This window comes from Athene noctua, chromosome 3 (genome assembly GCF_965140245.1).
Source record: "Athene noctua chromosome 3, bAthNoc1.hap1.1, whole genome shotgun sequence".
In the NCBI taxonomy this organism is placed as follows: domain Eukaryota; kingdom Metazoa; phylum Chordata; class Aves; order Strigiformes; family Strigidae; genus Athene; species Athene noctua.
The window spans coordinates 94,127-115,421 of NC_134039.1; the positions used below are offsets into that span (position 1 = coordinate 94,127).

Genomic DNA, 21,295 nt, shown 5'->3' on the forward strand with positions numbered 1-21,295 from the left:
CTGCTCCTCCCTTGCTTGACACCGACCCCTCCGACGGCTGCCTTGCTCTTAACAGCAGCACCCGCCCCTCCACCCGGAGCAAGCCCTTTACAGGGAGGGGCCGCTGCCATCAGCCTCACTGCCCACACCTGGGGCCCCTCCAGCCCCAGCCCACAGCTGGAGGCCATCACCCACCCCCACAGAGCATCATCACCCCTCCCAGCCCCTCACCTGGGGCAAAGGAAGCACAAAAGGCAGCCGGCAGCCAGCAAGTGTTTATTCAGTCACACACAGAACAAGTCCCAGAAGGGAGTGAGTCTGCTCCGGGGCTCAGGGCCCCTAATGCTGCCCCTGCCCCTGGCGCACCTTGGCGCTTGTTCCCGGAGCCACGCTCCTCAGTCCAGCCGGGAACAGTCAGTCGGTTCCTGGAGCAACAAGCTGCAGGGCAGAGCTGGAAACTGCCAAACATGAGGAGAAAGATGCAGGACACAAGAAGACAGAAGAAAGGTGGCAGCTAGCTGACTAGTACAGGGGTAGAGAGAAAACAAGAGATGAGCGATGGGGCGGTGAGAGGATGGGGACAGGGAACCCAGCGTGGATATGCAGAAAAAAAAGCAGCAGGGAGAGAAGAAAACAGGCAGCAGAAAGAAGGAGGAGGAGCAGGACAGAAACCAACAAAGAAGGACGAGGAGCAGCATAGAGATGCAGAAAAAAAAAAGCTGGGATGGGTGGCACAACAGACATGGAGGGGAAAAAAAAAAAGGGGGGGAGCAGGGAGCTAGACCAAGCAAGATGGAAGAAAGACCAAAAAGCTCCAGAGAACAGGGCACAGAGGGAGGAAAAAGTAACAGCGATGAGGAGTCAGGACAGCAAACCATGGGAAGGAACACAAAACAAATCACATCGCTACATGTGACAGGGCAGAGAAGGAAGAATTAGGAAACAGGGACAGAGACACAGAAAAAAAGAGACCTGGAGCCAAAAACTAATCCTGATGCATACAGAAAGAAGGGGGGTGGGGGTGGGGGGGTGTATTCTAAAACAGGGGAAACAGAGACACAGAGATGGAGAAAAGACAAAAGCAACAGACTACAAGGCATCGAGAGAGGAATTACTGAATAGTAACAGAGCGCCAGCCAGAAACAGGCCACAAAGCAGCAAAGATCACAGGGGGTACGGGGCACAGAGGAAGGAATTCCCAAACCCGGCACAAGGAGCCAGACAGAGAGAGAGCGAGGCAAAAATTAAATGGTGAAAAGAGACAGACTGCAGGGCAGAGGGAGGAATTGATAAACAGGGACAGGGCACCCGACAGAGCATGATGGAGAACAGGGAAAAAAAAAATAGCAGCAAGCTACAGGGAAGAGGGAGGAATTAAAGAACAGTGACTGGAAGACAGACAGCGACACATGGAGAGAGAGAAGACAAAAGAGCGATGGGCAACAAGATGGATAGGGAGGAAACGAAAAACAGCAGAAGGGAGTCAGCCAGAGAGAAAGACACCGAGGAAAAAGGCCAGACAGTCTATGAGGGACGGAGGTAGGAATGAAAAACGGGGGACAGGGAGCAGGAAAGAGAGAGATGGAGATCGCAGGGAATAGCAGCGGGTGCAGGAAGAAGAAAGGGGCATCAATAGGAACAGGGAGCTGGACAGAGAGGGATGGAGAAAGGCAACAAGAGCGGCAGGGTACAGGGCAGAGAAAGGGAAGACCTACAAGATGGGGACAGGGAGATGCTCCAAGCAAGACGGAAGATACAGGTGAGCAAAAAAGGTTGAGCAGCACCAGAAAGAGAGGAGTCTAGGAGAAAGACAGGGAGGGACCAGGCCACACAAGAGGGATGAGAGGGGCCCAAGAGCTCGGGACTTACTGCAGTTCTCCGCGCTGCCAGGAGAATTTGACAGGTCAGACTCCTCCTTCTGTTTGCCTTCTCCCTTCCTCTTCTACAGCTCCAGGTGCCTGGCTGTCCTCCACTTATGAGAAGATGTAGGTGTCTCACAGCTCTTACGAGATGAGGCCTGCTAGACACAGAACCTCATTCAATCACACACTACGTGCAGGAGTAGGACAGAGCAAAGAGAGAGAAACCGAGAAGTGAGGAGCAGAACGGAAGGATCGAGAGAGAAATGGACTGAGGAGTGATGCAAAAGGTACAGAACAAGCAGTCAGAAGTGCAGACAGAAAAAGAAAAGGGAGCAGCAAGACAAGAGAGAGAAAGTGAGAGAGGAAGGGGGAGCAAGGCAGAAGAAAAGAAAGAAAAGATATAGAGAAGAAGAAAAAAAAAATCACAGCATGGGAAAGAGAAGGGCGGGAAGGGACTGGGACATACAAGGGGGGCGACAGGGCCCCGAGGGCCCGGGACTCACCGCGGCTCTCGCTCCCGGCACTGCCGGGAGAACTGGACAGGTCAGATGCTTCTTTCTCCTTCCTTCCTCCTGCCCCTCCTCTTCTTCTGAAACTCCACTCGCCCGGCTGACCTCCCCCTAAAAGAATACGCGGGTGTCTCTCGGCTCTTACAAGACGTGGCTTCCGACACACGCAGCCTCGCTCGCTCGCTCGCTCCGCGGCCGTTCCGCGCCTGGGTCCGGCCCGCTGCGGACTGTGCAGAGGGCTCCTCGCTCACCCGGAGAGGCAGGCGCTTTCCTCCTGCAGGGCGAGGCGGCTGCTGCCCACATGCCCTTGACGTTCTCCTTCCTTCCCTTTCTCCGGCCCCTCCAGCTCCAGCCGCGGCGGCTCCCGCCCCGCTGCCCACGGCCGGGAAGGCTCGGCTCCGCCCGTCCCTTCTGGCCCCCGAGCCGTGAGGAGCGCCAGGCCGGGCAGAGACACCCCACGCCAGCCCGAGCTGGGCGCAGCCGGCGGCATCCCCGGGGCAGGAACGGACACGCGCGGCCCCAGCGCGGCCTCGGGAGGGGGCACGGAGGCGGCAGGGACCCTTATTGCCGCGGACCGGCCCGGCCGCAGCCCCAACACTCACCTCCGCCGCGCACGCGCACTCCCGGGAGACGCCGCGGCCGCGCATGCGCACCCCCGGGCCGGGGGGCACACCGCGTCTCGGGGAGCCGCGGGCAGCCCGCGGGAAACCGCCACAAAACCGCCCCTCGGGCCGCGCCGCGGGGCCGCGCCGGTACCGAGGGCTGTGCCGTGCCGCGCGCGCCCGCCAGCGCCGCAGCTGCGGGGAACCGAGAGCGCAGAAACTGCAGCTCCCGGCGTGCCCCGGGGAGCCAACATGGCCGACCGGAAGCCCCCTGCACGTGACTACGGCTCCCGCCGCGCCGCCCGCGCACCCGGAAGCCCGGCCGAGCGCAGCCCCGCGCGGCTCCGGGCAGCGCCGCCGCCGCCCGGCCCCGACGCGGAGCGGCCTCCGCCCCCGGTCCCGCCGCACCTTTCCCCGCAGCCGCCCGGCCCCGCTCCTGCCTCGGCTCGCACCGGCTCCTCCTCCAGCACCGGCCCCGGACAGGGAGGGGTCGCTGCCTGCAGCCTCCCTGCCCGCCCCTGCGGCTCCTCCGGCCCGGCCCACGCTCCCCCCCCCCCCCCCCCCGGTAACTATAGCGACCAGCACCGTTAATAAACGCCGGAGATGCCCGTCGCTCCTCCGAGCTCGCGCTCTATGGGCCGCCGGTCCTCCGGTCGCGGGGCCGCCGCCGCGCACGCGCACTCCGGGGGCCGCCCGGCGCAGCCGCACGCCGCAGGTCGCCTCTCCCCGCCGGGGGAACCTTCCCCGGGCAGCGGGAGCAGCCGCTGGGCGAGACCGCTCCGGTGCGCGGGCCGACGGGACCAACGCTGCCAAATCTTATAACCCCCCGGAGAGGGAGGAGCTCCGGCACGGCCGCAGCGCAGGGCAGCGCAGTCTCGCCTTGTGACCCAGAACTCAGCGGGGTGACCGAAGTGTCGGTCAGAGCAGCCTCAGGGCTCTTTGGACGGGTGGAAGGGGGAGGAAAGCCTGTGACAACGCGACACGGGAGCGCAGAGTTGTTTTAAGGACGAAACAGCGTAACTTCGGTCCCTGGGAGACCAGTACAGTAACTATTAAAAGCACACGTATTGTTAGATATTTTTCCTAAACTCACATTTATCCAATTTAGTTTTTCAAATCCTGGTGATAGCAGAAATAGTTTTTTTTAAAAAAAAAAACCCAGATAAATCCAGGAACATTTCTGCCCGCATTCAGCCGCTCTTCTGGAGCGTACGCTAGGAGCTGGAGAACCCGAGCAAGCTGTCTGATTGTATTTACGGCAGCTCTGGCCCCGACAGCTCCCCCGTCCGTCCCCTTGCCAGGAACTAGCGCCGCGGCGGCTACAGCTCAGCCCAAAGCCAAACCGACACCGACCTCGGCTCTGGAAAGCGCCACCTCATATCCCCCTGTTATGCTGATTAGGGATATCAATTCAACTCAGACACCGGAGTGAAAGGAGCAGGCGTATTTTATTAGAAATAGCTAAATAATAACAGAAGAATACGGAAAACACACAGTAAGAAAAGACGGAATAGTGCACTCACACAGACAGGAAAATACAGGGTAATGCATCAAATCCTGACTGCCTGAGAGAGAGGGAACAGCGATTAAAAAAGATCCCTCAGCACCTGCACCCGTTGCCATCACCCAGACCCGCAGGCAGCCCCGGTTACAGCGAGGGTTTGCAGAGCCTTTCCCGGCAAGTGGGAAACCCTACGCGGTGCGTCCACCCGTAGGTGAGGCCTCCAAAGTCGCTGTGAGCGGGTCCACCCTTCTATACCCCAAAATCGGCAAGCCAGAAGAGCTGGCACCTTGGTTTGGAGCGGAAATATCTGGTTTCAATCTCACATTAGATTCCCCCGGAGCCTGGCCAGGGCTCAGGGGAGAAGCTAAGGGAGCTCCTCTGCTTACCCAGGCAGACTAGGTGCAAGGGCTCACGTCAGGCCACAGGGCCAGACTACGGTCTCCACGACCCGGTTATTTTATCCCCACACAAAGAAAGATAAATGTACATTCAAGAGAGCCACGTCTTCCACACCTCTTTCACTAACGATGACATACTGAGTGAGCAGCTTCGGCTCAGGGCCTGTTGTTCAGGCTTCGATACTTCCACTTTTTACAGCGGAATAGGTGGTTGGTTATCACTTAGTAAAATACCTGTTAGCACAATGGTTAACAGTTACAAAATACACAGGACTCGTCTACAAGTCAACTCTGGCTTGGCCCTATTGTCCAAGCCTTAGCGCTTCACCCCGAGAGTCCCCTTGCAAGCAGCCAGGACCAACACACGCCGCAAACATTCCAGCGGCTGCCAAAGGTTAAAATCCCACGCGCTGCCATGTGGCAGGCAGCGGTTAAAGCCGAGTTGGGCAGAAAAGGAGCTAAATGGGGAACACGCAGTTGGAGAAAGCATCTGATTGAGTACTTGCTCACGAGGCAAAGAAAACATCCCCAAAGGGGCAGGGACGCTGGAGGCGACCACAGCCCAGGTGACAGGGAGATCCCCTGCCCAGGAGGGCTTTCTCTCGCCTCTTTGCCGGACCGCTGCCGCTACTCCTCCCGCTCGCTCTTGCCTCGCAGGTCCTTCTGCACGCGGTGGATGTCTCTCCCTTCTTCTCCACGACCAACTGCTGCAAGAGCAGGAGAATGCCATCAGGTCTGAGAGCGACGACGGTCCTGGGTGAGAGCTGGCCACAGCACCACCTGAACACTGGCCGCCCTCACACAGCCCAATACCCCCGCCCCCCCGAAGAAACCTCACAGATCGGCTTTTCTTACCCAATCGGTGCTCCGGTGCTGCCGCACGTGGAGTCGCGGCCGGCGCTGGAGCTGGGCTCGGAGTCGGGCACTCTGGGCAAACGGAGCTGGGCATGCAAAGCGGCGGCCACCGAGGCTGCGCCCCTGCTTACAGGGGGCTCGAGCCGCTGCCGGGACTGCAAAGTGGCCGGGACTGCAAAGTGCCCGGGACTGCAGGGCACGGGCCAGGCCCCGACTTACAGGGCAGCCCCGGTCCCAAAGGCCCACGAGGCCCCTCCTCTCCGCTACAGGGGCACCCTGACCCGCACCCCGCTAACAGGGCCGCCGCCCCACGCAAGGCGCCAGCCAAGCACTATCGAGAGTGCTGGGCGCTGTCTGCCCTGAAGGCAGGTGAATCGGCAGCAGCGGCCCTTTCCCAAGAGGTTCTGGGGGCTGGGGAAGCAGAACTTCCCGAGGGGGGTTCCTCATCGCTTGGGAGAAGCTGCCGCGTCACTGCGGAGCAGCTGGTTGCAAGGGGCTGGCGGCTGAGGCCCACCCGTGCTGCCTGTCCCCCTAAATCTCCCCCTGCCCTGCCGTACCCCTGTCCCCTCTCCCTCTATGCTTTAAGCCCCCAGGCCGCCGGGCACCACCAGGTGAGAAAATGGGGTCTGAGGCGGCTCAGGCCGGGGCAGGGGGCAGGAGGGAGGAGGGAGGGCCGGGGGCCAGAGCACGCTGAGGGAAGGTCCCTCAGGCGGCCGGCTTCCCCGTCGTCCAGGCAGAGGAGCTGGCGCCCGACCGCGCCGTCCTTCCAGGCACCAGCTCCCGGAGAAGGAAGAAGGAAGAGGCATCCGTGGCCTGCGGAAGAAACTACGAGGCGAGGGCAAGCGAGAGGAGGAGCGGCACGCTGAAACCGGGGAAAGAGAAAGGGGCTGCGGGCAAAGGGCCCTCCCTGTCACCACGGCTGCTGTGGGACAAGAGCATCCTGGGCGCTTTTGGGAGGGTCTCGAGGACTCTGGGGCAGGTACTTGGCTCAGGGCCGTTCCCTGCGTTTCTAAGGCTACCGCGGTTCTCGGTGAAGGGGACACAACTGCCGAGCCTTTGCCCTCGAAGGCCGGGGGCCGCAGACGCCCGCTCGCTACCCGCTCCTCCTGCCGAGGGCGGGGGACGGGCACAACCCCGCTTACAGGGCCGTCGGGTCAGAGGGCTCCACGGCTCGTGGCACTCGCCCCGAGTACGGGGCCGGCACGCTGGCAGGTCGCCAGCAGGACAGGCAGCCACCCAGGCCCAGAGAGCGGGCGGGTCACGCGTCGGCCGTGCTACGACCGCGCGGCTTGGCTCCGTCCTTGGAAAGGAGGGGCCAGCCGGGACTCGCCCTCCGCTCGCGGGCTCAGCGGGGACCGACCCCCTGTTGCTGCACAGAGCCCCTCTTTCCCTCCCGGGAAGTTTAAGCTAAGTACGCTGCAGCGATTTCAACAGGGGCCTAAACAAGAAGCTCCTTCACTCGCTCACTCGCACCGACGCGGACACAGGCAGGCACACGGACACGGACAGGGGGAAAGAAAACTTCCCAGGAGAGAGAGCGAGCTCTGTGCAGCCAATGTCTGGGGAGCCGTCCCCTCCCGCGAGCAAGAGAGCAGAGCCTCGGACCTGTCCCCCCGGACGCACGGAGCCCAGAGGGACTCAACGTGCCACGGGCCTTCGCGGGGGACCGAGGGACAAGTGCCGCGACGCGCCCCGACTCCAGGGGGTCACGCTGGCCAGGCCGCCAGCAGGCAGAAGGCCGCCAGGGCCGGGGAAACAGCCCTCCCCTGCCTACAGGGCGGGCTTGGGGGCCAGAGAGCCCCATTTGCCCCTCGGTGCGGGGACGGTGCCGCTCTCTCCTTACAGGGTCGCCCCTCTCTCCGGGCAGCCAAACCGTCGGGGCAAGGGGGCAAAAGGCCAGAGACCCGAGCCCTGCTTACAGGGAGGTCACCTGGCGCAGCGCCGGCCAGGACACCAAAGGTGCCGGCAACGGTGCCGTGGGGAGGCCCCTTTGCCCTGAGCTCCCGCCTCTCCCCCCAGCCCTCTCTTCAGCCCGCCGCTCCTCCTCTCCCTCGCTCTGGCCTCGCAGCTCCTTCACGATGCCTTGTCTTGCTTCTCGAGGAGCTGGTGCTCGGAAGGAAGGCGCAGCCAGGCGCCAGCTCCCCCACCCGGAGGACAGAGCAGAGGCCCCGGCCCCGCTGCCAGGCCCCCCCCGCACCCAAGTTACAGGCCGGCCGGCCTGGCTGCGGCTCCCCACCACGGCGCGCTTCAGGAGCTCCGCTTCCCGCCCCGGCCGCAGAGACGGCGCCGCTCACCCCCCTTGAAGGGTTGCCACCTGCCCGGCAGCCTGACCACGGGGTGACGTGGCAAAAGGCCAGCAAAAACCCAAAGACCCGAGCCCTGCTTACAGGGGGGTCACCCGGCACAAAGCCGGTCAGGGCACCAAACGTCCTGGCGACACGCTGGTGCGACCACAGCCCCGGTGACGGGGAGGTCCCTTTGCCCAGAGCGCCCTTCTCCTTCCTCCTCTTGCTGCCCAGACTTCCTCCGCGCCTTGTCCCACTCCCTCTTGGCCTGCAGCGGTACAGGACGGAGACCTCCACGCCGCTCCGCCGCCTGCTGCAAGGGCAGGAGGATGCCGTCAGGTCCGAGAGCGATGCTGGTCCCCGGCGAGAGCTGGCCACAGCACCACCCGAACCCCGGCCGCCCTCCCACCACCACCACCACCATCCCCCCTCCTTGCGAAAAAAACTCACAGATTGGCTTTCCTCACCCAGTCCATGCTCCAGCACTTCCTGCAGGGATGTCTACGACGGGCGCTTTTCTCCTCCGGGCTCCTGGCCGCGTTCAGCGAGGCTTGGACCCTCCACCGCCCCTGAGGCGATGGCCGTCCCTCCTCAGGCAGCTCCAGGCCCCTCTCACCGGTCCTGAGGAAGCTCCGCTCCCCCACCCCCCGCCGTTGACGACACTCCCCCCCCCAGGTGATGACACCACCCCACTTCCCCCCACCAGGCGACGACACTGCTCCCCCCCCACACACAGACACAGAGGCGACGACACTGCTCCCCCCCCTCCCCCGCCGAGGCGACGACACTGCTCCCCCCCCTCCCCCGCCGAGGCGACGACACTGCTCCCCCCCCTCCCCCGCGCCGAGGCGACGACACTGCTCCACCCCCCCCCCCCGCCGAGGCGACGACACTGCTCCACCCCCCCTCCCCCGCCGAGGCGACGACACTGCTCCCCCCCCCTCCCCCGCCGAGGCGACGACACCGACCCCCTCTCCAAGGCGGCTCCCGTCCCGTCCCCCCCCCCCCCGTTCCCAAGTCGATCCGGTACTTCCCCAGGCAGGTTCGACTCCTGCTCGCCCCTTCCCCGGGCAGGTCCCCCTCAGGCGACCGCTCCGCCCCTCACAGCGGCGCTTTGTTCAGAGCGCCCTTCTCTTTCCTCTTGCTGCCCAGACTTCCTCCGCTGCTCCTCCCGCTCGCTCTTGCCTCGCAGGTCCTTCCACACGCAGTGGACATCTCTCCCTTCTCCGCCACCAGCTGCTGCAAGGGCAGTAGTGTGCCGTCAGGTCTGAGAAGGACGCCTGTCCCCGGCGAGAAGTGCCCACAGCACCACCCGAACCCCGGCCGCCCTCCAACCCCCCCTTCCCCCCTGAAAAAAACTCACAGATCCGCTTTTCTCACCAGAGTCGATGCTCCAGCAATTCCTGCAGGGACGACCGCGCCGGGCACTCGTCTGCTCCAGGCACCTTGCCGCGCCTGGCGGGTCCAGGACTCTCCTGAGCCCCTCAGACAATGGCGCTCGCCCCCCCACAGGCGACTCGGGTCCACCCCCGCCCGCCCCGAGCCGAGCCGAGCCGATGAGGTCCCCGCCGAGGCGGCGCCGATCGCCGAGCAGCCTTTTCCGGGGGCGCCGCTCCCGCTCCTCTCAGGCGGCCGCGCGGCGCCTCACTGCTGCGCGCGCCGTTCCCGCCCTTCGCCTCAGGCGGCCGCGCGGCGCCTCACTGCTGCGCGCGCCGTTCCCGCCCTTCGCCTCAGGCGAAAGCTCCGCCCCTCACGTCGGCGCGCGCCGTTCCCGCCCGCCGAAAGCGTCGGGGGCGTGCCGAAAGCGTCGGGGGCGTGCCGAAAGCGTCGGGGGCGTGCCGAAAGCGTCGGGGGCGTGCCGAAAGCGCCGGGGGCGTGCCGAAAGCGCCGGGGGCGTGCCGAAAGCGCCGGGGGCGTGCCGAAAGCGCCGGGGGCGTGCCGAAAGCGCCGGGGGCGTGCCGAAAGCGCCGGGGGCGTGCCGAAAGCGCCGGGGGCGTGCCGAAAGCGCCGGGGGCGTGCCGAAAGCGCCGGGGGCGTGCCGAAAGCGCCGGGGGCGTGCCGAAAGCGCCGGGGGCGTGCCGAAAGCGCCGGGGGCGTGCCGAAAGCGCCGGGGGCGTGCCGAAAGCGCCGGGGGCGTGCCGAAAGCGCCGGGGGCGTGCCGAAAGCGCCGGGGGCGTGCCGAAAGCGCCGGGGGCGTGCCGAAAGCGCCGGGGGCGTGCCGAAAGCGCCGGGGGCGTGCCGAAAGCGCCGGGGGCGTGCCGAAAGCGCCGGGGGCGTGCCGAAAGCGCCGGGGGCGTGCCGAAAGCGCCGGGGGCGTGCCGAAAGCGCCGGGGGCGTGCCGAAAGCGCCGGGGGCGTGCCGAAAGCGCCGGGGGCGTGCCGAAAGCCGAGATACAGGAGCAGGGGCGGCCTGAGCTCGGGCACAGCGTAGAGGCGGGATTACCAGGAGGGAGGGAAATGGGCAGGCAGGCACATGGAGCGGCAGACAGGCTCGCAGGGGATAACAATGCCTGGGAACTGGCCAGAGAAAGCTGTGGGCAAAAAGAGACCCCAAAGCCGATCTGAAACAAGAACTGAACAAGGAAAATAACAGCACTAGGTTACAGGAGAGAAAGGGAGGATGAAACAAAGGAAGGAGAGAGAGCAGGACCAAGCATCTGGAAGAAAGAAAAAGGGAGAGCTAGAAGAAGACACAAGAGGGAGTGGGAGCAGGAACGAACGAGAGCAGAAGTACAGGGAAGAAAAAACCAACAAAAATCATAGCAGCATGGGATAGAGAGGGGGCCAGGGGACAGCCCAAAACGTCCAAGAGGGGCAACAGGGCCCGAGGGTCCGCGACTCACCGCAGCTGTCGCTCTCAGCGCTGCCAGGAAAAATTTGCCGATTCAGACCCTTCTTTCTCCTTCTCTCCTCCCTTCCTTTTCTGGAGGTGCAGTCGCTCAGCTGCCCTCCACCTCAAAGAACACGCGGGTGTCTCTCGGCTCTTACAAAACGCAGCTTCCTGCACGTGTGGCCTCGCTCGCACGCTGCGCGGCCGTACCGCGCTCTGGGTGACGCGCACGGACCCTGATCGCACGCTGGCGGTCCGGCCCGCTGCGGACTGTACAGAGGGCTCCTGCCTCGCCCAGAGAGGCAGGCTCTCTCTTCCTGCAGTGGAAGGCAGCTGCTGCCCACATGCCCTTGATTTTCTTCTTTCCCTTTCTCAGGCCTCTCCAGCTTCAGCTGTGACAGCTCCTGTCCACAGCCAGAAAACGTCCCAGGGGCCTGTCCCTTCTCACCTCTCTGCTGCGAGGAGCACAAGGGCAGGCAGAGAACCCCACACAGTTCTGAAGTGGGTCCAGTCGACAGCATCCCCAGGGAAGGAACAGGCAAGCGCGGCCCCGGTGAGGCCTCTGGGAGAAGGTGAAGCGACTGCCGTTATTACCATAGATCGCCCCTGGCCGGAGCCCCCCTTCCAGAGGGGCTCCTGCGGAGGCGCCAAGGGCCGGCTTGCCGCCATCCCCGCGGGGCTCGGGGGTGACCCGGGGCTACGGGACGGGCTTCAGGGTGAGGTGCGAGACCTGGGGCCAGGACACGGTGCGGGCGAGGCCAGTGCCAGCTCAAGGGGAGCTCTGGCAAGCTGGGGAGGCACCCGGCACCAACCCCCGGGGGACACCCATCTTCTTCCCCTCTGCCTTTGTCCCAGCTCTCGGGTAACTCCCTGGGGCTCCCCCGGCCCGGATCACCTCCAGGAGAGCCGAGGCCTGACACAGCAGGCGGTGTGAAGCTTCCTGCCCCACCGCTGCCGTGTGGCCAGCGGGCAGGAGGGGCCCCCCACACCTGCCAAAGGGGCGGGCCGGCCTCACCGGCGGCCTCGGCCCTCGCCCACCCCCAGGACGCTGCGACAGCAGGAAGGCGGCTCTGGCGGTGCCGCACACCTGTGCAGGGCCGGCGCTGCAGTCCTGCCCTTCGCGCACCGAGCGCCCGCCGGCAGCGTGACGTGGGGCGGCGGCAGCATTTCCTTACCAGGAGGGGGCACCGAGCGTGGCCGCACCCCCCCACGGGCATCGGAGCATCGCACTGACGTTGCTGGCGGGTGGCAGCATGGGGCACGGGGCCACCTCTGTGTCGCCCACCGACAGTACCGTGTGGCATTTGACAGGCAGCGGCGGTGAGCGCGGGCGAGCGCCACCCCCCGCGCGAGCGGCGGCCGAGCGGCACGTCACTGCGCACACGCTCTCGAGGAACGGGCACGACGCTTGGTGGGGAGCAGCTGGAAGCCCCCGGGAATCCACGTGAAAGCGGCAACAAAACTATCCCTCGTGCTGCGCCACAGGGGCCGCGGCGGTAGCGAGGACTGCGCCGCGCTACGGGCGCCCACGAGCGGTGCAGCTGCCTGCCAGCCGAGTCTGCAGAACCTACAGCTCCTGGCACACGCTGGCCAACGCGGCACGGCCGCCTGCACGCCAAGCGCTGTAAGACCCCGCATCCCAGCGTGACCCAGGGAACCAACGCGGCTGGCCAGAAACCCCACACGCCAGGACCACAGCTCCCGCTGGGTTGCGAGAGGCAGTTTTCTCTGCTTTCTGACCCTGCAGCAACACCGTTGCTCACCCCTCCGAACCCCCACCAGTGCACCCAGAAGCCTCACCACCGGCTCGGGGCAGCCCCTGCCACCACCTCCAACACTGCCACCCTGCAGGCACCGCCATCCTCCCCAGGAGCTGCCAGCTGATGGCACGGCTCCACTCACCTTCTCCCTCGGTGCAGCCGGGGCCCAGCAATGCTCAGCGACTGCTCTGCTCCTCCCTTGCTTGACACCGACCCCTCCGACGGCTGCCTTGCTCTTAACAGCAGCACCCGCCCCTCCACCCGGAGCAAGCCCTTTACAGGGAGGGGCCGCTGCCATCAGCCTCACTGCCCACACCTGGGGCCCCTCCAGCCCCAGCCCACAGCTGGAGGCCATCACCCACCCCCACAGAGCATCATCACCCCTCCCAGCCCCTCACCTGGGGCAAAGGAAGCACAAAAGGCAGCCGGCAGCCAGCAAGTGTTTATTCAGTCACACACAGAACAAGTCCCAGAAGGGAGTGAGTCTGCTCCGGGGCTCAGGGCCCCTAATGCTGCCCCTGCCCCTGGCGCACCTTGGCGCTTGTTCCCGGAGCCACGCTCCTCAGTCCAGCCGGGAACAGTCAGTCGGTTCCTGGAGCAACAAGCTGCAGGGCAGAGCTGGAAACTGCCAAACATGAGGAGAAAGATGCAGGACACAAGAAGACAGAAGAAAGGTGGCAGCTAGCTGACTAGTACAGGGGTAGAGAGAAAACAAGAGATGAGCGATGGGGCGGTGAGAGGATGGGGACAGGGAACCCAGCGTGGATATGCAGAAAAAAAAGCAGCAGGGAGAGAAGAAAACAGGCAGCAGAAAGAAGGAGGAGGAGCAGGACAGAAACCAACAAAGAAGGACGAGGAGCAGCATAGAGATGCAGAAAAAAAAAAGCTGGGATGGGTGGCACAACAGACATGGAGGGGAAAAAAAAAAAGGGGGGGAGCAGGGAGCTAGACCAAGCAAGATGGAAGAAAGACCAAAAAGCTCCAGAGAACAGGGCACAGAGGGAGGAAAAAGTAACAGCGATGAGGAGTCAGGACAGCAAACCATGGGAAGGAACACAAAACAAATCACATCGCTACATGTGACAGGGCAGAGAAGGAAGAATTAGGAAACAGGGACAGAGACACAGAAAAAAAGAGACCTGGAGCCAAAAACTAATCCTGATGCATACAGAAAGAAGGGGGGTGGGGGTGGGGGGGTGTATTCTAAAACAGGGGAAACAGAGACACAGAGATGGAGAAAAGACAAAAGCAACAGACTACAAGGCATCGAGAGAGGAATTACTGAATAGTAACAGAGCGCCAGCCAGAAACAGGCCACAAAGCAGCAAAGATCACAGGGGGTACGGGGCACAGAGGAAGGAATTCGCAAACCCGGCACAAGGAGCCAGACAGAGAGAGAGCGAGGCAAAAATTAAATGGTGAAAAGAGACAGACTGCAGGGCAGAGGGAGGAATTGATAAACAGGGACAGGGCACCCGACAGAGCATGATGGAGAACAGGGAAAAAAAAAATAGCAGCAAGCTACAGGGAAGAGGGAGGAATTAAAGAACAGTGACTGGAAGACAGACAGCGACACATGGAGAGAGAGAAGACAAAAGAGCGATGGGCAACAAGATGGATAGGGAGGAAACGAAAAACAGCAGAAGGGAGTCAGCCAGAGAGAAAGACACCGAGGAAAAAGGCCAGACAGTCTATGAGGGACGGAGGTAGGAATGAAAAACGGGGGACAGGGAGCAGGAAAGAGAGAGATGGAGATCGCAGGGAATAGCAGCGGGTGCAGGAAGAAGAAAGGGGCATCAATAGGAACAGGGAGCTGGACAGAGAGGGATGGAGAAAGGCAACAAGAGCGGCAGGGTACAGGGCAGAGAAAGGGAAGACCTACAAGATGGGGACAGGGAGATGCTCCAAGCAAGACGGAAGATACAGGTGAGCAAAAAAGGTTGAGCAGCACCAGAAAGAGAGGAGTCTAGGAGAAAGACAGGGAGGGACCAGGCCACACAAGAGGGATGAGAGGGGCCCAAGAGCTCGGGACTTACTGCAGTTCTCCGCGCTGCCAGGAGAATTTGACAGGTCAGACTCCTCCTTCTGTTTGCCTTCTCCCTTCCTCTTCTACAGCTCCAGGTGCCTGGCTGTCCTCCACTTATGAGAAGATGTAGGTGTCTCACAGCTCTTACGAGATGAGGCCTGCTAGACACAGAACCTCATTCAATCACACACTACGTGCAGGAGTAGGACAGAGCAAAGAGAGAGAAACCGAGAAGTGAGGAGCAGAACGGAAGGATCGAGAGAGAAATGGACTGAGGAGTGATGCAAAAGGTACAGAACAAGCAGTCAGAAGTGCAGACAGAAAAAGAAAAGGGAGCAGCAAGACAAGAGAGAAAAAGTGAGAGAGGAAGGGGGAGCAAGGCAGAAGAAAAGAAAGAAAAGATATAGAGAAGAAGAAAAAAAAAATCACAGCATGGGAAAGAGAAGGGCGGGAAGGGACTGGGACATACAAGGGGGGCGACAGGGCCCCGAGGGCCCGGGACTCACCGCGGCTCTCGCTCCCGGCACTGCCGGGAGAACTGGACAGGTCAGATGCTTCTTTCTCCTTCCTTCCTCCTGCCCCTCCTCTTCTTCTGAAACTCCACTCGCCCGGCTGACCTCCCCCTAAAAGAATACGCGGGTGTCTCTCGGCTCTTACAAGACGTGGCTTCCGACACACGCAGCCTCGCTCGCTCGCTCGCTCCGCGGCCGTTCCGCGCCTGGGTCCGGCCCGCTGCGGACTGTGCAGAGGGCTCCTCGCTCACCCGGAGAGGCAGGCGCTTTCCTCCTGCAGGGCGAGGCGGCTGCTGCCCACATGCCCTTGACGTTCTCCTTCCTTCCCTTTCTCCGGCCCCTCCAGCTCCAGCCGCGGCGGCTCCCGCCCCGCTGCCCACGGCCGGGAAGGCTCGGCTCCGCCCGTCCCTTCTGGCCCCCGAGCCGTGAGGAGCGCCAGGCCGGGCAGAGACACCCCACGCCAGCCCGAGCTGGGCGCAGCCGGCGGCATCCCCGGGGCAGGAACGGACACGCGCGGCCCCAGCGCGGCCTCGGGAGGGGGCACGGAGGCGGCAGGGACCCTTATTGCCGCGGACCGGCCCGGCCGCAGCCCCAACACTCACCTCCGCCGCGCACGCGCACTCCCGGGAGACGCCGCGGCCGCGCATGCGCACCCCCGGGCCGGGGGGCACACCGCGTCTCGGGGAGCCGCGGGCAGCCCGCGGGAAACCGCCACAAAACCGCCCCTCGGGCCGCGCCGCGGGGCCGCGCCGGTACCGAGGGCTGTGCCGTGCCGCGCGCGCCCGCCAGCGCCGCAGCTGCGGGGAACCGAGAGCGCAGAAACTGCAGCTCCCGGCGTGCCCCGGGGAGCCAACATGGCCGACCGGAAGCCCCCTGCACGTGACTACGGCTCCCGCCGCGCCGCCCGCGCACCCGGAAGCCCGGCCGAGCGCAGCCCCGCGCGGCTCCGGGCAGCGCCGCCGCCGCCCGGCCCCGACGCGGAGCGGCCTCCGCCCCCGGTCCCGCCGCACCTTTCCCCGCAGCCGCCCGGCCCCGCTCCTGCCTCGGCTCGCACCGGCTCCTCCTCCAGCACCGGCCCCGGACAGGGAGGGGTCGCTGCCTGCAGCCTCCCTGCCCGCCCCTGCGGCTCCTCCGGCCCGGCCCACGCTCCCCCCCCCCCCCCCCCCGGTAACTATAGCGACCAGCACCGTTAATAAACGCCGGAGATGCCCGTCGCTCCTCCGAGCTCGCGCTCTATGGGCCGCCGGTCCTCCGGTCGCGGGGCCGCCGCCGCGCACGCGCACTCCGGGGGCCGCCCGGCGCAGCCGCACGCCGCAGGTCGCCTCTCCCCGCCGGGGGAACCTTCCCCGGGCAGCGGGAGCAGCCGCTGGGCGAGACCGCTCCGGTGCGCGGGCCGACGGGACCAACGCTGCCAAATCTTATAACCCCCCGGAGAGGGAGGAGCTCCGGCACGGCCGCAGCGCAGGGCAGCGCAGTCTCGCCTTGTGACCCAGAACTCAGCGGGGTGACCGAAGTGTCGGTCAGAGCAGCCTCAGGGCTCTTTGGACGGGTGGAAGGGGGAGGAAAGCCTGTGACAACGCGACACGGGAGCGCAGAGTTGTTTTAAGGACGAAACAGCGTAACTTCGGTCCCTGGGAGACCAGTACAGTAACTATTAAAAGCACACGTATTGTTAGATATTTTTCCTAAACTCACATTTATCCAATTTAGTTTTTCAAATCCTGGTGATAGCAGAAATAGTTTTTTTTAAAAAAAAAAACCCAGATAAATCCAGGAACATTTCTGCCCGCATTCAGCCGCTCTTCTGGAGCGTACGCTAGGAGCTGGAGAACCCGAGCAAGCTGTCTGATTGTATTTACGGCAGCTCTGGCCCCGACAGCTCCCCCGTCCGTCCCCTTGCCAGGAACTAGCGCCGCGGCGGCTACAGCTCAGCCCAAAGCCAAACCGACACCGACCTCGGCTCTGGAAAGCGCCACCTCATATCCCCCTGTTATGCTGATTAGGGATATCAATTCAACTCAGACACCGGAGTGAAAGGAGCAGGCGTATTTTATTAGAAATAGCTAAATAATAACAGAAGAATACGGAAAACACACAGTAAGAAAAGACGGAATAGTGCACTCACACAGACAGGAAAATACAGGGTAATGCATCAAATCCTGACTGCCTGAGAGAGAGGGAACAGCGATTAAAAAAGATCCCTCAGCACCTGCACCCGTTGCCATCACCCAGACCCGCAGGCAGCCCCGGTTACAGCGAGGGTTTGCAGAGCCTTTCCCGGCAAGTGGGAAACCCTACGCGGTGCGTCCACCCGTAGGTGAGGCCTCCAAAGTCGCTGTGAGCGGGTCCACCCTTCTATACCCCAAAATCGGCAAGCCAGAAGAGCTGGCACCTTGGTTTGGAGCGGAAATATCTGGTTTCAATCTCACATTAGATTCCCCCGGAGCCTGGCCAGGGCTCAGGGGAGAAGCTAAGGGAGCTCCTCTGCTTACCCAGGCAGACTAGGTGCAAGGGCTCACGTCAGGCCACAGGGCCAGACTACGGTCTCCACGACCCGGTTATTTTATCCCCACACAAAGAAAGATAAATGTACATTCAAGAGAGCCACGTCTTCCACACCTCTTTCACTAACGATGACATACTGAGTGAGCAGCTTCGGCTCAGGGCCTGTTGTTCAGGCTTCGATACTTCCACTTTTTACAGCGGAATAGGTGGTTGGTTATCACTTAGTAAAATACCTGTTAGCACAATGGTTAACAGTTACAAAATACACAGGACTCGTCTACAAGTCAACTCTGGCTTGGCCCTATTGTCCAAGCCTTAGCGCTTCACCCCGAGAGTCCCCTTGCAAGCAGCCAGGACCAACACACGCCGCAAACATTCCAGCGGCTGCCAAAGGTTAAAATCCCACGCGCTGCCATGTGGCAGGCAGCGGTTAAAGCCGAGTTGGGCAGAAAAGGAGCTAAATGGGGAACACGCAGTTGGAGAAAGCATCTGATTGAGTACTTGCTCACGAGGCAAAGAAAACATCCCCAAAGGGGCAGGGACGCTGGAGGCGACCACAGCCCAGGTGACAGGGAGATCCCCTGCCCAGGAGGGCTTTCTCTCGCCTCTTTGCCGGACCGCTGCCGCTACTCCTCCCGCTCGCTCTTGCCTCGCAGGTCCTTCTGCACGCGGTGGATGTCTCTCCCTTCTTCTCCACGACCAACTGCTGCAAGAGCAGGAGAATGCCATCAGGTCTGAGAGCGACGACGGTCCTGGGTGAGAGCTGGCCACAGCACCACCTGAACACTGGCCGCCCTCACACAGCCCAATACCCCCGCCCCCCCGAAGAAACCTCACAGATCGGCTTTTCTTACCCAATCGGTGCTCCGGTGCTGCCGCACGTGGAGTCGCGGCCGGCGCTGGAGCTGGGCTCGGAGTCGGGCACTCTGGGCAAACGGAGCTGGGCATGCAAAGCGGCGGCCACCGAGGCTGCGCCCCTGCTTACAGGGGGCTCGAGCCGCTGCCGGGACTGCAAAGTGGCCGGGACTGCAAAGTGCCCGGGACTGCAGGGCACGGGCCAGGCCCCGACTTACAGGGCAGCCCCGGTCCCAAAGGCCCACGAGGCCCCTCCTCTCCGCTACAGGGGCACCCTGACCCGCACCCCGCTAACAGGGCCGCCGCCCCACGCAAGGCGCCAGCCAAGCACTATCGAGAGTGCTGGGCGCTGTCTGCCCTGAAGGCAGGTGAATCGGCAGCAGCGGCCCTTTCCCAAGAGGTTCTGGGGGCTGGGGAAGCAGAACTTCCCGAGGGGGGTTCCTCATCGCTTGGGAGAAGCTGCCGCGTCACTGCGGAGCAGCTGGTTGCAAGGGGCTGGCGGCTGAGGCCCACCCGTGCTGCCTGTCCCCCTAAATCTCCCCCTGCCCTGCCGTACCCCTGTCCCCTCTCCCTCTATGCTTTAAGCCCCCAGGCCGCCGGGCACCACCAGGTGAGAAAATGGGGTCTGAGGCGGCTCAGGCCGGGGCAGGGGGCAGGAGGGAGGAGGGAGGGCCGGGGGCCAGAGCACGCTGAGGGAAGGTCCCTCAGGCGGCCGGCTTCCCCGTCGTCCAGGCAGAGGAGCTGGCGCCCGACCGCGCCGTCCTTCCAGGCACCAGCTCCCGGAGAAGGAAGAAGGAAGAGGCATCCGTGGCCTGCGGAAGAAACTACGAGGCGAGGGCAAGCGAGAGGAGGAGCGGCACGCTGAAACCGGGGAAAGAGAAAGGGGCTGCGGGCAAAGGGCCCTCCCTGTCACCACGGCTGCTGTGGGACAAGAGCATCCTGGGCGCTTTTGGGAGGGTCTCGAGGACTCTGGGGCAGGTACTTGGCTCAGGGCCGTTCCCTGCGTTTCTAAGGCTACCGCGGTTCTCGGTGAAGGGGACACAACTGCCGAGCCTTTGCCCTCGAAGGCCGGGGGCCGCAGACGCCCGCTCGCTACCCGCTCCTCCTGCCGAGGGCGGGGGACGGGCACAACCCCGCTTACAGGGCCGTCGGGTCAGAGGGCTCCACGGCTCGTGGCACTCGCCCCGAGTACGGGGCCGGCACGCTGGCAGGTCGCCAGCAGGACAGGCAGCCACCCAGGCCCAGAGAGCGGGCGGGTCACGCGTCGGCCGTGCTACGACCGCGCGGCTTGGCTCCGTCCTTGGAAAGGAGGGGCCAGCCGGGACTCGCCCTCCGCTCGCGGGCTCAGCGGGGACCGACCCCCTGTTGCTGCACAGAGCCCCTCTTTCCCTCCCGGGAAGTTTAAGCTAAGTACGCTGCAGCGATTTCAACAGGGGCCTAAACAAGAAGCTCCTTCACTCGCTCACTCGCACCGACGCGGACACAGGCAGGCACACGGACACGGACAGGGGGAAAGAAAACTTCCCAGGAGAGAGAGCGAGCTCTGTGCAGCCAATGTCTGGGGAGCCGTCCCCTCCCGCGAGCAAGAGAGCAGAGCCTCGGACCTGTCCCCCCGGACGCACGGAGCCCAGAGGGACTCAACGTGCCACGGGCCTTCGCGGGGGACCGAGGGACAAGTGCCGCGACGCGCCCCGACTCCAGGGGGTCACGCTGGCCAGGCCGCCAGCAGGCAGAAGGCCGCCAGGGCCGGGGAAACAGCCCTCCCCTGCCTACAGGGCGGGCTTGGGGGCCAGAGAGCCCCATTTGCCCCTCGGTGCGGGGACGGTGCCACTCTCTCCTTACAGGGTCGCCCCTCTCTCCGGGCAGCCAAACCGTCGGGGCAAGGGGGCAAAAGGCCAGAGACCCGAGCCCTGCTTACAGGGAGGTCACCTGGCGCAGCGCCGGCCAGGACACCAAAGGTGCCGGCAACGGTGCCGTGGGGAGGCCCCTTTGCCCTGAGCTCCCGCCTCTCCCCCCAGCCCTCTCTTCAGCCCGCCGCTCCTCCTCTCCCTCGCTCTGGCCTCGCAGCTCCTTCACGATGCCTTGTCTTGCTTCTCGAGGAGCTGGTGCTCGGAAGGAAGGCGCAGCCAGGCGCCAGCTCCCCCACCCGGAGGACAGAGCAGAGGCCCCGGCCCCGCTGCCAGGCCCCCCCCGCACCCAAGTTACAGGCCGGCCGGCCTGGCTGCGGCTCCCCACCACGGCGCGCTTCAGGAGCTCCGCTTCCCGCCCCGGCCGCAGAGACGGCGCCGCTCACCCCCCTTGAAGGGTTGCCACCTGCCCGGCAGCCTGACCACGGGGTGACGTGGCAAAAGGCCAGCAAAAACCCAAAGACCCGAGCCCTGCTTACAGGGGGGTCACCCGGCACAAAGCCGGTCAGGGCACCAAACGTCCTGGCGACACGCTGGTGCGACCACAGCCCCGGTGACGGGGAGGTCCCTTTGCCCAGAGCGCCCTTCTCCTTCCTCCTCTTGCTGCCCAGACTTCCTCCGCGCCTTGTCCCACTCCCTCTTGGCCTGCAGCGGTACAGGACGGAGACCTCCACGCCGCTCCGCCGCCTGCTGCAAGGGCAGGAGGATGCCGTCAGGTCCGAGAGCGATGCTGGTCCCCGGCGAGAGCTGGCCACAGCACCACCCGAACCCCGGCCGCCCTCCCACCACCACCACCACCATCCCCCCTCCTTGCGAAAAAAACTCACAGATTGGCTTTCCTCACCCAGTCCATGCTCCAGCACTTCCTGCAGGGATGTCTACGACGGGCGCTTTTCTCCTCCGGGCT

At 63.9% G+C, this 21,295-nt stretch overlaps 2 long non-coding RNA genes across 2 annotated transcripts; both read right to left on the reverse strand.

The window, feature by feature from the left end:
- Positions 1 to 247: 247 nt before the first annotated feature.
- Positions 248 to 2,700, reverse strand: LOC141958402 (uncharacterized). Its single transcript, XR_012633266.1, has 3 exons — positions 2,345 to 2,700; positions 1,849 to 1,996; positions 248 to 437 (listed from the first exon to the last, which is right to left on the reverse strand). It is a non-coding gene; the product is annotated as an uncharacterized LOC141958402 (long non-coding RNA).
- A 10,318-nt stretch (positions 2,701 to 13,018) lies between these two features.
- On the reverse strand, positions 13,019 to 15,471 carry LOC141958403 (uncharacterized). The gene is made up of 3 exons (XR_012633267.1): positions 15,116 to 15,471; positions 14,620 to 14,767; positions 13,019 to 13,208 (listed from the first exon to the last, which is right to left on the reverse strand). It is a non-coding gene; the product is annotated as an uncharacterized LOC141958403 (long non-coding RNA).
- Positions 15,472 to 21,295: the final 5,824 nt, after the last annotated feature.